Below are 14,182 nucleotides of genomic sequence, written 5' to 3' on the forward strand. Positions count from 1 at the left end.
CAAGTCATTGCCGCTTGTTGCTTTCGTTGTTGCTGTTGCAGTTGCCATTGTTGCTGTTGTCCAAACACAACCGAAGTGCTAAAAACATTCCAATGTCAGGTATTAGCAATTTAAGTTAACCCGCTTCCCACTCCGCAGGAATCGCCACTCAAGACTCCTTTCCTTCGGTTTTTGCGGCATCTGACGAGTCCACAAAGTGATCCCGAAGAAAGGAACATTCGCTTTGATTGCCACAATGTGCCTGTCGATGTGGACGCAACAAATTAGACAGTTTGCTAATCTACTGAAAGCGTTTCAGCTCATAAATCATAAAGGCTCAAAGGCTTGGCATTTTTCTATAGAAGGTTAGCTCTTTAACTGAATCGCAGATGGTATAAAAAAAATAACCTTGACTTAAAGTTCACTTATGTGGAATGAGAAATACGGGTGAAAAAATAAATGGTAGTTTAGTTTCTTCATATAGTTGAAATTAAGAACTTAGATATTATTCTAAATTAAATATGATTTCAGATTTAATTATGCTGCTTGTACCCATTTTAATTTAAATGAAAGAAGATATGTTGCCTGCCACAAAACCAAGTTGCATACATTTGCATTGCCGAGGGGCCGCTGGGAACAGGAACAGTCCGAAAAGTGTCCAGAAAATGAGGCTCAAAGGGGGCTGAAGGGGGGAAAAGGGCGTCCCTGGAGTTGGGGGGCGCGGTCGGCTGGGCGAAAACCCAACGGCAACAGCAACTTTTGCGCGATTCGCTGCCTGGTTGTTTGTGTTAATTGAGTTGTTTGCAGCTTGTGTTGCTGTTGCGGCTTCATGTTGCTCCTGCTGCTGCTGCTGTTGCTTGTTTCGTTGCACATTCGTTCGTTTGTTGCATTCATTCCGTTAAGATTTTTTTAAAACACACGGCCAGTTGTAGCTGCTGTGATTTTTGTGTTCTCCTGTTGTTCTATGTCTGCCGATTTTTCCCCCAGTCCGTTTGCAATTTTACAGCAATTAGTGCTGCTTGTGTACACTGTCAGTTATTCCTCTGCAGATTTTCAAGTCAAGTGAGTGTTTGGGTTCGCAGCCGTTGTTTTGTCTACTTTTTTTTGTGTATGCCTCAGTCTTGTCTCTTAATGTCGCGCGCATCAGGCGAAATGAGTCATGGGAGCTGCGCTTTATGTTGCTGCTGTGTCTGGTGTTGCTGCTGCTTTTGCTGCTGCTTTTGCTGCTGCTGTTGCTGTTGCTGCTGCTGCTGCTCCTGCCAGGCTGACTAATATGCGAGACTCTGAAATTGAAAAACGGACACTAAATTAAGAGAGACATAACCAACCGGCGAAGAAATCGAACTTTGTATGCTCTTACCAAATCTAAAGTGGTTGTGTTCCATAAAGAACTCATTTCAAATTAGTGTTGCCTACTTTTAAGATCAAACAATTAGTATAGTTGTTAGGAAATATTTTTTTTATTTTTACCAAGATCCTTTTGGTTTGACTTTAAAGCTATTTTTGTTCCACTCGCCCGGTGGACTTGGTTTTCGAGGCTCGCGATATGCTAAATAAATTGGCAGCGGAGTGTCCTCCGGCAAGTTATCCCTTTCCAGTTTGGTGTTGAGAAAGCGATACATGGCCTTCTCTTCACGATCCCTTTCCCTGGCGGAGAGCACATTCCGATGATCTTCATCGGATGTATCCCATCTTGGGGGTCTGGACCGACTGGAAAGCTCCCTATTCATTTTCAAAAAAGAGATTGAGTTTTTTTAAAACGAGTTTATTCCTCCTTTTTTTTTTGTGGCAAGGGTGGTAATTTTTATGACTTTTCCAAACGTAAATTACTGTTGGTATTTTTGAGTGCCCAAGCCCGGCATTCTAGACTGACATTTTGCCCCGTTTAAGGCAAGTTTTTATGATGTATAACCTGCATTAGTTATGCCCACTGATACATGTTTAAAGTATTTACTAATCTGCTTGTTGGATTTAAAATGTATTCTACTTGGGTAATTTTCTGGTTCCTGAAAAGTGAAGATCATCTATTTGTTCCACTTGCTCGGAGGACTGGGACTACGTGGTTCCCTGTGGGCCAAGTAGATGGGCAGTGGTGTGTCCCTCGGCAGGGAATCCCTCTCCAGCTTTATGTCTAAAAAACGATCCATGGCCAACGTCTCTTCATCCCTCATTTCTTCATTTATTATCGGTTGCTGTTCATTAATCAAACGTAGTATGTCAATGATCACAATTAGCGAGTCCATCTCGGATTCTTGCTCATTGTCCACCAGAGGTGAGGATAAATCCAAATTCTGGCTATCCATAATTTCAAGAAGAATTTAAGTGTGTATCAAACAGATAGTAAAACTTTTGTAAGGGGGCTGACTCATGGCAGATAAGTGCTGCCACCTTCCACGAGAAAAGGATACTTTGTTGTTCATAACAAAATACAAACATAATAACAACTCATACGTAAATAAAAAGAAAATTACTGTGATTAGTTTTAAGTTTATTGTTTTTATTGTAAAAATAACATAGTAATCAACAATTTCACAATGAATGTTGGTTGAATGTTGTTGGGTATATTAAACTTACAACATATGTGTGAAATTGCCATAATTCATATTTTTTTTTATACACAAAAAGTTTTTGTAATTCAGTTTTAAGGAAAACCGAAATTTTAGAGACTGGTTAGAGTATAGCTTCCAAACGCATGGCACTCGAACACGCCCAAGTAGAAAAATGGTTAGAGATTTGCCACAGACAAAAGGCAAAACAAATATGCAGTGGGACCCAGAAAGACCCCCAGCAAAAGCAAAAGCAAAGCCAAATCCGCTGGTGCAGCAACAAAAAAAAAACGTTTTGTGTCACAAAATATTTGAATGTAAAGTGCGCCTCAGACTGCGAGCTCCGGTGGATTCGGACTCGATTGCAGCTTTGGTTTGCTGTCTTTATTCCCGACCCTGCCGCGATATCCGAGCCAAAGCTATAGCTATAGCTTTGCCTATAGCTGACGTGCGCCTGCGCGACCACGCCCCCTCCGCTCCACCGCCCCAGCGACCGCTCGGTTGGATCACTAATTGGTCACGACAGCAGCGAGCGTTTCGTTTTTTTTTTCCTCTACGAATTTTCAGCTCTTTGCTACGATTCTTTGTTGTTGTTTGTTGGTTTTTTTTTTTTGTTTTGACTAAACGAAAAGTAAAATCCATTGAATTTGGCAAGAGGCCGTTGCGATTTGGTTTGGCCAGCTTCAGCAGACTGAAACCTTCAATTTTGGTAGCTTTTTTTCCAGCGGTTCGCAGACAGCAAGCAAAGCCACCTACCTTTTGGCCAAGTCCCCAGTCCAGATGGGGTATTAAAGTTTAGCGTCGCAATTGATTTTAGTCGTCAGTTTTATGGGCTTTTGATTTTTCTTCATTGTAGTGGCTGATATTTTTCTGGCCGCAGCGATGGCGCAAACGTTTAACAATTCGCTTGGCTTGACTAAATTATTTGATGTTTTGCTATTGAATATAATTTTAAATAGTTTTTTAATCATTTTTTGATGTTTGCCCTAATGACACGCTATTATTCAAAGGGGCAGGCATTAAAAAGAATCTCTGGCTCAGTTGTGCAACGTGCAATAAATTTCAATCAAAACGAAAACTTGTAGAAATAAATATTGATGACCTTACTTTTACTTATCTGTTTGAAATGTTTGCTCGGCGAAAGTAACAAGACTTTATATATTTCCTTAGGCTTTCAAAAATATGTATACGTATTTTCGATTTTACTCCCACAATATTTTTGGTCTGGTTATTTATGGGTCCTCTTTAGTGGCGGGAATAACAACAATAAACATTTCGGCAACCGCCGCGGGAAGGCGACCAACAGACAACGTCATCAATCAAGCAACATTTACTTAATGAAATTAATAAATAAATTATGATATAAATCTTGAACAGTCGCCGAATCGCAGCCGCAACGTTGTCGGTGTTGCAGCAGCAACATTTTTATTAAAAGCTCTAAATTATTGGCAGTTGCATGCGATGCCGACAAACGAGCCTGGTCAGCTGCTGCTGTTGCTGCTTTTGCTGTTGCTGTTGCAGTTGTCGATGTTGCTTTTGGGGCTCCGGAGTTAACCAGCAACAACAGGCACACATTAACGAGCAAATGTCAATTTCCAGGCAATCTTTTTGCAATTTCTGGCTTTTTTAGTTAATAATTTTTGGCTGTCCCGCTGCAGCAACAACTGCAACAGCAACAGCAACCGCCGAAGTTGCCGCCGTCGATGTGCAGAAGCAACAGCAACAATATCGTGCCGGCTTTCGTAATGTGCAGAAAGATATTTGCGGCTAGTAAAATTAAGTTAATATTTCTTTTTCCTTCCTTTTTTTATTTGGGAGTTTTTAATTGGTTTGCGGCGGGAATGAAAGAAGCGATGGAAATACTCTACCACCAATAAAATTACTTTAAACCACTTTAAAATAAGAATTCTCCACATTTATAGTGACCTTTTTTGTATAGTAATTTTACATTCGAAAAATATTTAGAGGGACTTTAAAACTTTAAAGAGTATTTAGCTTCCTTATTTAGCACATAAATTTTGCTCTTTCATTTGTGTTGGGCACTTGATAAATTTCTGAACTCGCCGCCAATATATTTCTGTTTTCCTGATCGTTTTTTTTTTTGTGCTGCGCCACGTAAATGTGTCAAATATTGACAATTTATATGAAATCGACATAGGTGCCTTAGCCAAAAAGTACAAAAAAAAAATCCAACAAAAACTGATTTTGGCGACTGGCAAGAAATATGAGTTAAATGCGTTTTTTGGGTCGTTGCAATAATTTTTCTATGCCTTTTTTTCCCGCCGTCTCCCTGCAATTGCAGTTTTGATTGCTGTTGTTAGTTTGGTGTTGTTTTCAATTGTTGTTCTTGGTGTTGCCGTTGCTGCAGTTGCCATTGGCTGCGGTTGCTGTAAACAGGAGATTGTTATTTGCAACCCGCTGTGCGTACACCGCAAACTGGACAACTTAATTTGGCTAAAGTCGCTTGTTAGTGTTGCTGCGGTCTGGCCAGCCATTGTTGGTGTTGCTGGTGTCGCAGTTTGCGGTCCACGCTTACCACATCATATCACATCCGAGTGCGGAATGCCAATTGAGGCTCCGAGATGAATATGAAGATGAAGCAACCGGGGATCTCTCCTTCTTTATTTTTTTTTCCCCCTTTTTTTTGTGCCGCCGCAATCGAAATGGCAGGCCGTCGAGTGGGACTAGTTTCCCGCATATCGAATGCAGTTGCAAGAGTCACAATTAGGGGAACACGAAATTAGAATGAAAAAAATAGAGAGGGTGAGAACATTAACGGTAATAGACAACTAATCAAAATTAAGAAATCATAATCATTTCCTTACAATTAAATAACGCATTTGACCTATTTTTAAATGAAAACGAATTTATCGATAAAATTCAAGTAATTTTCAAAACACTATCGATATAATCGCTGCAATTTTATACAGTTTACCACCTCTAACGAGAACGGTTATCCTGTGCGCCATATTTCTTGCTGCTTTTTCTGGAGCTCGTTAATTGCTCACGTCATTGATTAATTTGTTGACTGGCTCGGCTTAATAATCACCACACGACGGCAGGAAAAACAATGCAGTCCGGGGAAAACAAATCCCCGACTGCAGTGCGGCGATATTTGCAGCAACAATTGCAACTGCAGCAGCAACACGAAAGTTGTCGCGTCACAGGCAACAAACGACATTTATCATGTTAACCTTTGGAGTGCATTTGTCTAGACGTCTTCAACAAGGGTTGCTTATGATGTTGTTGTTGCTGTTGTTGTTTTTTTTCGAGCCAGTAAATGCGGAAGAAAAAAGTGGTTAGGGCCCCGAAGGCGCAAAGAGAAATCATAATAATTTGTAATAAATTAACGCCTCGTGTGCTGCAGTGACAAACGCAACACCTAGCATTTCGGTCTACGTCCACGAAGGATTAAAACACGCCCAGTCTCCGCGGCTCGTCGTCATCTTCATTAAGTCAAGGCGCGTCGTTCTCGAGTGCAAAGTCAACCCGACGGTTTGAGTTGCACATATGGCATATGACACCGCCTCCATGTTCCCCTCCCCGCCTTTCAGCCCCCCTCCTTTTGGCCATGTTTGCCATAACCCTTTTGTCTAATTTCACGCTGTCGTTCCTCATCAAAGACTGACGCGCGTCCCCGGCGAGTAATTCATCATTTCGCGTGACGTACTCCGGAGTCCTCGTCCTCGTCCTCGTCCTCCTTAGATTCCCTCTCCAGATGCCCCGATTCCCGATTCCCCGAAGCAGCAGCAGCAGCCGGCACATAAATTCTCAAGTGCCAAATGCATTTTTTATATCGCCATTTGCCGACGAGAGCGCCTTGCCTTTGACTTGGCCTTAACTCCTGTTGGCGTGACACAATCGACAAGTTGAAAGCAGGCAGCGCAGTCGCCATGGTTTCTCTTGCACTGGTTGATGTTGATGTTGCTGTGTTGCTGTTTGTGTTGCTGTTGCTGTTGGTGTTGCTGCTGTCCCCATCGTTAGCTGCTAATTATTCAAATTAATTGTTTCGCCCCAAAGACACGCGCACGCGCAACTCAAACGCCAATCAACCGGAGACAGTTGAAAGGAAGAGGAAAGCCGGGGAAAAACACATTCAGTTGACAACTGCAATATTTGTGAGACTTGAACAAGACAGATTATTGCAGTTGCCTTTTCTTAATGGGAGAAGAACATCAATGGAAACTTAAACGGAAGAAATTTACGTAAAAAGAAACTCATTAGCAAATGTGTAGTATTTTGAATCTAATTTTAGGACATGAGCAACAATAAAACTAATTTAAATTTAATGACATGCATTTTCTTATACCAAAGTAGTTCATTTTTAAAGCTCAAAGTCAACATATCTCTGGATTTCCCCTTCCATTTTTATCCCAATCAAACCTCTACCCACCATTTCTAATTGAGTTATTAAAGCTTGCATGCACCGGCTATGATTGTTTCAAGTTTCGAATGGGGAAAACTCCTTTCAAGTTGGCAACTTTTTGTTGTCTTACATGTTTCCGTTGTCAGGCAAGCAAATAGAAATGGCAACTCGAATGCAAAGTTTAATTTTTGCTGGGAGTTCCAATTCAGGTCGCCATGGGCTGGCAGCCTTGTCCATTGCCTGTCACGTCTGGGATTTGCAAAGGCTGGGAAAAAGAGGCGTTACCTCGGGGAGGGCGTAACACTTATGATTCGATTGGGACAGGGCAATAGAAAAGTGCCATAAAGGCCAGTACTCTGAATTTATTTGATTGTTGCACGATATCCATTTAAACGGGGAATTTGACCAGTGCTCATGGTATTAAAATCCAATCAGGCTGCTTGTGGTTCGCATATTTAAAAATAATGTTTCTTATTTCGTCATAACTCAGTTATTCCACTTAAAAATACTCGAACCCAAGGAAACCAGTTGCAGATTGAGTTGTATTTCACATTCCATCGACCATCCATACCTGATAAAGAAAACATGACAAAAGGACGAATGCAAAACAACTCCATTTATAATTTTTGTTTCGTTCTGCGGTTTATGAACCCGAATGGAAGCTATTTAAATTTTATTTTGTATGGTTTTCAAATGCCCTTACAAAGATCACTTGTATTTAAAGTAAGTTAAATTGAATAAAGTAATTATTTATTAATAATTAAATCGAGTTACGAAGTAGGTAATTTATTTATCAATATAAATACATCATAATCTCTTTCATTTGCTGAACTCCTTTGATTACAGGGTATCTTAAAGTAAACTGGAAATGGTGGGCGCAATTTTTCTTCATCCCCAGCCAAGATTAGCATCGATTTCTGGCTACTGTGGTAGCTGTGGCTTATGATTGCCAGCCGAATATCTTGCAGATGCTGCTGTTTGTTGTCAAAAGCGGTTATTTTGGTCTTAAATGGTTTGGGAATCGCAGAACCGAAATGAAATCGGCAAGCAAAGCGAAAAAAAGCCCTTGCCAAAATCGTTGGTCTCGGCCAAAAACGTCCGCAGATTATGACGACTTTTTGAGAGAGCGAATGGTATGGGAGTGAAAAGCGGTAAGCGAAAAAAAAAAAAAAAAAAAAAAAAAGTAAAACAGCGAAAACGTTTTTGGGGATAAATGTTAAACGAATGTTTATGCAAATTAGAAGCGATCGCCGCTTCTGTTTGATGTCCTTCGCCAGAAAGAGTTGTTGTTGCTGTTTTTTTTCTTGAGGCGGAGGGGAAACCCTCGATTCCGCCAACGATGATGACGATGATGAGATCAAAAGCCGCTTCTTTCCCCGCCGGAAAGCGTTGCCGAAGCGATTTCGGCCAACACTGGTAGCCCAGCAGTTGGGGGAGATTAAAGCCGATACCAAAAAATGGCCCCAGAGACCGGCAAACGGTAGCTGCAATTTGGCATAACATTTGGGCCAGCAGTTGGCCAACAAAATCAAAAGCTGAAACTGAAGGTAAGCCAACAACGGTTAAGGAAATACCAGGGATCGGGCAGACATTTGTTTTCGGCTCTGGGACATCAGGCAAACAAATTGCAAATTGCATTGGGTCCCCCAGAAAAGGAGAAATGGCAAATGACTGATTGAGCGAAACCCGAATCGTTGTAATTACGTTAATTACCCAACCAGATATTGGGATTGCATTACAATTAACTGCCTCTGATCATTAGAACTCCATATAGACTCCCCGAAGAGGTCGTTGCCAATCAGCACTTGAGAGCACTCGGGATCCCGTTTTATCTGCACCGCCATTATTAGCCAAATTGAACCTTAAAATGTCACAAAGGCATTAAGCGAACCGATCGGGAGATCCCACAGACTGCCGCCTTCGGGAAGTTGAATGCGGCAGCTGAAGATCCCACAAGTGCACTCAGAGAAAAGGCGAAAATATTATTTATACAGTTGGATAAAGAATATGTTACAATGATAAAATACAATAACAAAATATATATTACTTCAAAGAAAATATCTCAAAAAGTTTATTATCACTAATTTCTTTTCTTGAGAAAGTTGTTTTGATGATGCAACAAAAGCTGCCTCCAAGTGTAGATTAAAATGGAAATACAAAATCTGCCAATCGTATTCACTTTTCATCTTTATTAAAGAGCAATAAAATTTCTTAAATTTAAAGAACCATTTCTTTGCATTGCAGTGCTCACTTCCAGGCCGCTCTTAAGGCCAGATAATTTGCGACCATTCCACATTGATGGCATATCGATGATGAGATGATGGCGCTGATACCGCCGTCCGTGCGGATCGCTCCTCTTTTTTTTTTACGAGAGTGTGCGAGCCGGCATGCAAATATTGTCACAGCGACGACGACCCCGACAAGAAGCCCAAATGCAATTGGCAACCGTGGCAACTGTGGCAAGTCGAGAGCCACGACAGCGGTCCGGCCTGTCCAGATCGTGTAGATAGTTAAGATCGCTTATCGGACTGAATTATGGCAGAGCTAAAAGCCTGCCAGAGTAACTTTTCCCCGGCACCGCAACTCCTTTTTTTGATGTGTGTCGATTGCGTGCCGACTATAAATGAAATTTGTTATGCATTCAGTTTTCAGTTTTGTCAGCGACCTTGAGTCGCAGCTCTCCGATCTAATTAGTATAGCCATCCGGCTTCGGTTCCTCGCCGTTTCAATCGAGCCGCTCCACCGAGAATGGATACTGCAGATATACAATCCAGAAACTTTCGATTTCGATTTCACCTGCTCGAGTCCGAGGCTGCAGCTCCGTTGGCAATTCAATTAAAGCCAGCAAATGTCGAAATGTTATCGAAGTCGACAAACAAACTTTTTCAGCAACTCCGGCTCAATTGGCAATTGCAAAATGGAAACTGAAAATAGTTTTCGTTTTTTCTTTTGCTTAGTACTCATGATTTAAAAAGGTATATTGGGCTTCGTGATGTTTTAATATTATTATTATTATATTTTATTTATAAGATCTCACAATTTTTAGGACATCTGACCTAATTGCACCTTTTAAATAGTATGAAATATAAAGTTAATATAAGAACTTTTATTAGAAAGTATTTCTAAGTCTAGAAGCTTGCCTTTAGTATTTGGGCTATATTTTTTTGCCCCTATCTTTAAGCCTGCCCCATGCCGCGCTCAAATTGAATGTCGTGGCTAAAAGTGAAGTTGGTCTAGGCTCTGACTGTTTTTATTGTTGCTGCGGCTTGCTGGTGGCTGGCTCTAATATGACATCTACTAATAACAACGCCGAGGCTCCGAGCCCGGTTCGCCAGTAAGGGCCAGCCATTCACTTACGGAGTCAGCGGGCCCAGCCGTTCGGGCCAAGTCGAGTGCATTGGTGAAAAGTCATAAGGCAGAAAAGTAGAAAACCGCAGCGGACAAAAAATACGGTTTGTTTTGGTTCAAGTTGTCGTTAATGGCATGGAAAAATGTCAGGCAGAAAAAAAAGAGGTTTGCCAAACGATTCATTTTTTCGCTCTCTGTGTGGGTTATGAGTTATGTGTGTGGGGAACTAAGCGACATTTTGCTAAATGATTCACAGAAAGAACTAATATAATTGAATTGAATTTGCTTGGCTCAATGGAGCGTGAGTGACACGCTCGAGGGGAAATCAATATACACATACCAACAGTAAAATTAAATCAACTCCACTAAATCAAATTTTATTTCAAATTCCATTTGACTTAAAAAATATACGTATTCTTTTGTAAACTCTATCAGAATCAGGGCCGGCGGAAGGTGTATACCGGGTGTTGAGCACTCCACACGCCAAATCTTAGCGGGTGTGGAATTCAACACCCCAAAATGCTTGACTTGTAGAAAAAATTTATTTACATCCATTATTATCAGTTGAATGTATGATTCAAAACTGTTTCTCCGGCCCTGCATATAGAGTATATCGAAGAAAAACGAAGAGAAATCCCGCCTTTACCACGGCCCAATTAAATCAGTTTCTATTTAAATAGATAGATAGTAACTCTCCCAAATACTTCCCAAGTTAAGCATTTTCCAACTTAATGTAAAAACTACTTAAATAATTATGAGATTATCATAAATAAATCTTTTCAGATTGGTACTTACTCAGTTAGCTCCTTGATCTGCACTGCAATCTTTCGTCTTCTTGAAGTAAGATAATCACCGCAACCACTTTATTCGCAAGATTAACACTTAACACTTTACCCTGAAATTAAATAAGAAAAAAAAATAATAATAAATAATTTGTTACAAATAATAATAGTTAGAATTATTTTTTTAGTAAAAAAGGTATTTACCTCTTTGGGTTATTGATTCACTGCATCTTGAAGTACACTCCAAGTAGAAAGGTATAGTCATCACCTGTAATGAAAAGAAGCATTCCAAAATATTAGTTAAATTATTTTATACAAATCGGTTGTTTAAAAAATACATACCCCAATGAGGTGATGCACTGCATCCTGGAGTGGAGTTCAATAGAAGATCACGCCATTCATAATTGATCCTGCAGCCTGTTGTCCAGTCCATTTATGTGGTGTCAGCATACTATATATTTCCGGTAACCGCATTCTTACAACTATTACTATATATATACTACATATATTTATATTATATGTCGCTACTTGTTTACAATTATTAATTGTGTTTGATTTTCATGTACTTCAAGTTCAATATTTGATAAAATTTACCTTTCAAATTTCTTTCATGTTCTTGAAAACTTCCAGATCTTTACCTGTTTCTTTTAGTTTCTTTGTCAAAATATTTATGATTTTTTAAAATATATAACTTAATTATTTATTGTCTAAAGGATGTACTCACTGCGTAATAACTTTGGTGCAGTGCATCCTGATGTCGAACTTCAAGTTACAAGTTGGATGGTGTCACCAATTATTTTCTGCAATCAGCCAAATACACAACCAAAAACCTGAAAAAAAAATATAAAAAAATTGAATTAATTATCTGCATTTTTTTTACAAAAGCCACGTCATCACATAATTAAAAAAAACTGCAACTCACCTTTTCAGGTTTGGATGCCCTGCATCCTGGAGTCCACTACATGCAGGAAGGGATCGGGCACCTTTAAGTTCATGCCAATCATGCCATGATGCAGTGCATCCTAGGAAGAGTCGACCCATGGTGCACTGCATCCGGGAGTGGACTCCAGTAGGTGGAGTCGACCCAAGATGCACTGCATCCGGGAGTGGATTCCAGTAGGAGGAGTCGACCCATGGTGCACTGCATCCGGGAGTGGACTCCAGTAGGAGGAGTCGACCCATGATGCACTGCATCCGGGAGTGGACTCCAGTAGGAGGAGTCGACCCATGATGCACTGCATCCGGGAGTGGACTCCAGTAGGAGGAGTTGGCCAGATACTCTATCCCACTCTGGAACCACGTCACTAACACACACGCACACACACACACTTCCAGAGACCGGAAAAAGTTTCTTAGAGAAACTGCCGGTCATCCCGGAGAACTGAGAAATTGGCCAAAATCAAGGGGTATCCCACTACGAATCAGCCAGAACCACTTGGGAATTATAGGTGCGAGAAAACGAAAAAAATAATTAATTATCATTGTCGCTGACGTGGCCATATTAATTTAATTAACATTTAGTTAACATTACATTTACATTATATTAAATTAACATTATTTTAACATTAAATTAACATTACATTAATATTAAATGGATTTTAATTAACATTTTACATTTAAAATAGTTTTTTTTACCTGTTGCATTTTGATTGATTGGTGTTGTTGTTTTATTAAAATTTATACTTACCTATATTAAGTCAACAGTGTTTCCCTCATCATGATTTGGAATGATTTTGAAACAAAAGGGGCGGGGGGGATATTGAAAATTTGTGAGGTCATCACCCAGGGGCGGACGCAGAAAAAATTTTGGGGGGGGTCCGGTCGAAAAATTTTGGTTGTTTGGGGGGTCCGATCAAAAATTTTTACGTTTGGGGGGGTCCGATCAAAAAATTTGTTCCTTTGGGGGGGTCCGACCAAAAAAAATTTTAGTTTTTATGGTTGAAAAGCCGTGTGCTGTAAGGAAATTTGAAAAAGTCTGAGCTTTTGGGGGGGGTCCGGACCCCCGGACCCCCCTGCGTCCGCCCCTGTCATCACCCCACTCAAAACTGTTTCTCCGGCCCTGATCAGAATGAAGTTAGATAGCAAGAATTGCAAGTTAATAAGTTATATAGATTTAAAACTAAAGAATTGGTTTGCCTTTTTGCAATACATGATTACAAAAAGGGTTAAAAATTTACTTTAATTTGCACACAAAGTTTTTTAATAATTGTTTTGATCCGCAGCGGAATTGAGTTCTTAGTTGCGCTGCAGATTCCAGTTTCCCATCCGCTGCCCATTTTAAACGCCTAACTAGCGATGACCTCGCATTAATATTATTATCGCTAAATACATTGCAAGACTTTCAGGTGTGTTGAGGCCTCTAATGGGACATTAAAGCCGAAAGCCCCTAACTTGAACGCACCAAGGCGACTATAAAAAATCGACAACAACCGCCGAACGACGACGGCAGCCTCTCAAGTCGCCAGTCCGGGGAAAAAACAAGTGCCCATAAAATATAATAAAAGGAAGTGCTTAAAACTTGCACCAACAACTAAAGGGGGATTGAGGGGGGAGGGGGGTTGCAAGTACATTGGCTTAAATGAGGCTGGCATCTTGGGGAGCTGTGAGGGGGAATGAGGGCTTTTGCCGTGGCAGGACAGTACTCCTTTTGCATAGTTGGTGTCTAAATTTATTACCCGCGATCTAACACGATTTCTCGCACTTGTACCTACAATAATCATTATATGCAAACACACACACACACACACATACACACACAGGTACACTTTCGAGCATGGGCCAAAGAAAATTACATGCGCCAAAGCTTTTTGCATATTTGGCATGCAACAAAAACAAAACTGAAAAACGTAACAAGTGCAGCGGCGCAGCTTGGGAAACTGGTCTGGTCTTCCGCGGAATGAGATGCCCGAGCATGCACAGTCGGTCTTGCTTAAGAAGTACCACTTACTGGCATGGAACTACGTACTTAACACTTATTACTCTTACTCATGAAAAGAACACATTAAGCAACTAGATTTTAATACTTAAACACAGTCTATGTGGCTCTTTAAATTAATTTTAATAAAGTATAGTATTTAAATACATTTTGAAGAAGACAGTGTAAAAGACTATATTCTGGAGATGATATATTCGTTTATACATCCAATTAATTTCTTTTAGAG

The 14,182-nt window shown here is 40.3% G+C and overlaps 1 long non-coding RNA gene across 2 annotated transcripts; it reads right to left on the minus strand.

The window, feature by feature from the left end:
• Window positions 1–427: 427 nt before the first annotated feature.
• On the minus strand, window positions 428–1,391 carry LOC108093278. 2 transcript variants are annotated; one of them, XR_001771474.2, is made up of 2 exons: window positions 1,340–1,391; window positions 428–1,262 (listed from the first exon to the last, which is right to left on the minus strand). It is a non-coding gene; the product is annotated as an uncharacterized LOC108093278 (long non-coding RNA). The 2 variants fall into 2 exon arrangements; XR_001771475.2 differs by having other exon boundaries at window positions 428–1,282.
• Between the last annotated feature and the right edge of the window lie 12,791 nt (window positions 1,392–14,182).

The sequence above is a fragment of the Drosophila ficusphila genome, unplaced genomic scaffold (genome assembly GCF_018152265.1).
Source record: "Drosophila ficusphila isolate 14025-0441.05 unplaced genomic scaffold, ASM1815226v1 contig_106, whole genome shotgun sequence".
In the NCBI taxonomy this organism is placed as follows: domain Eukaryota; kingdom Metazoa; phylum Arthropoda; class Insecta; order Diptera; family Drosophilidae; genus Drosophila; species Drosophila ficusphila.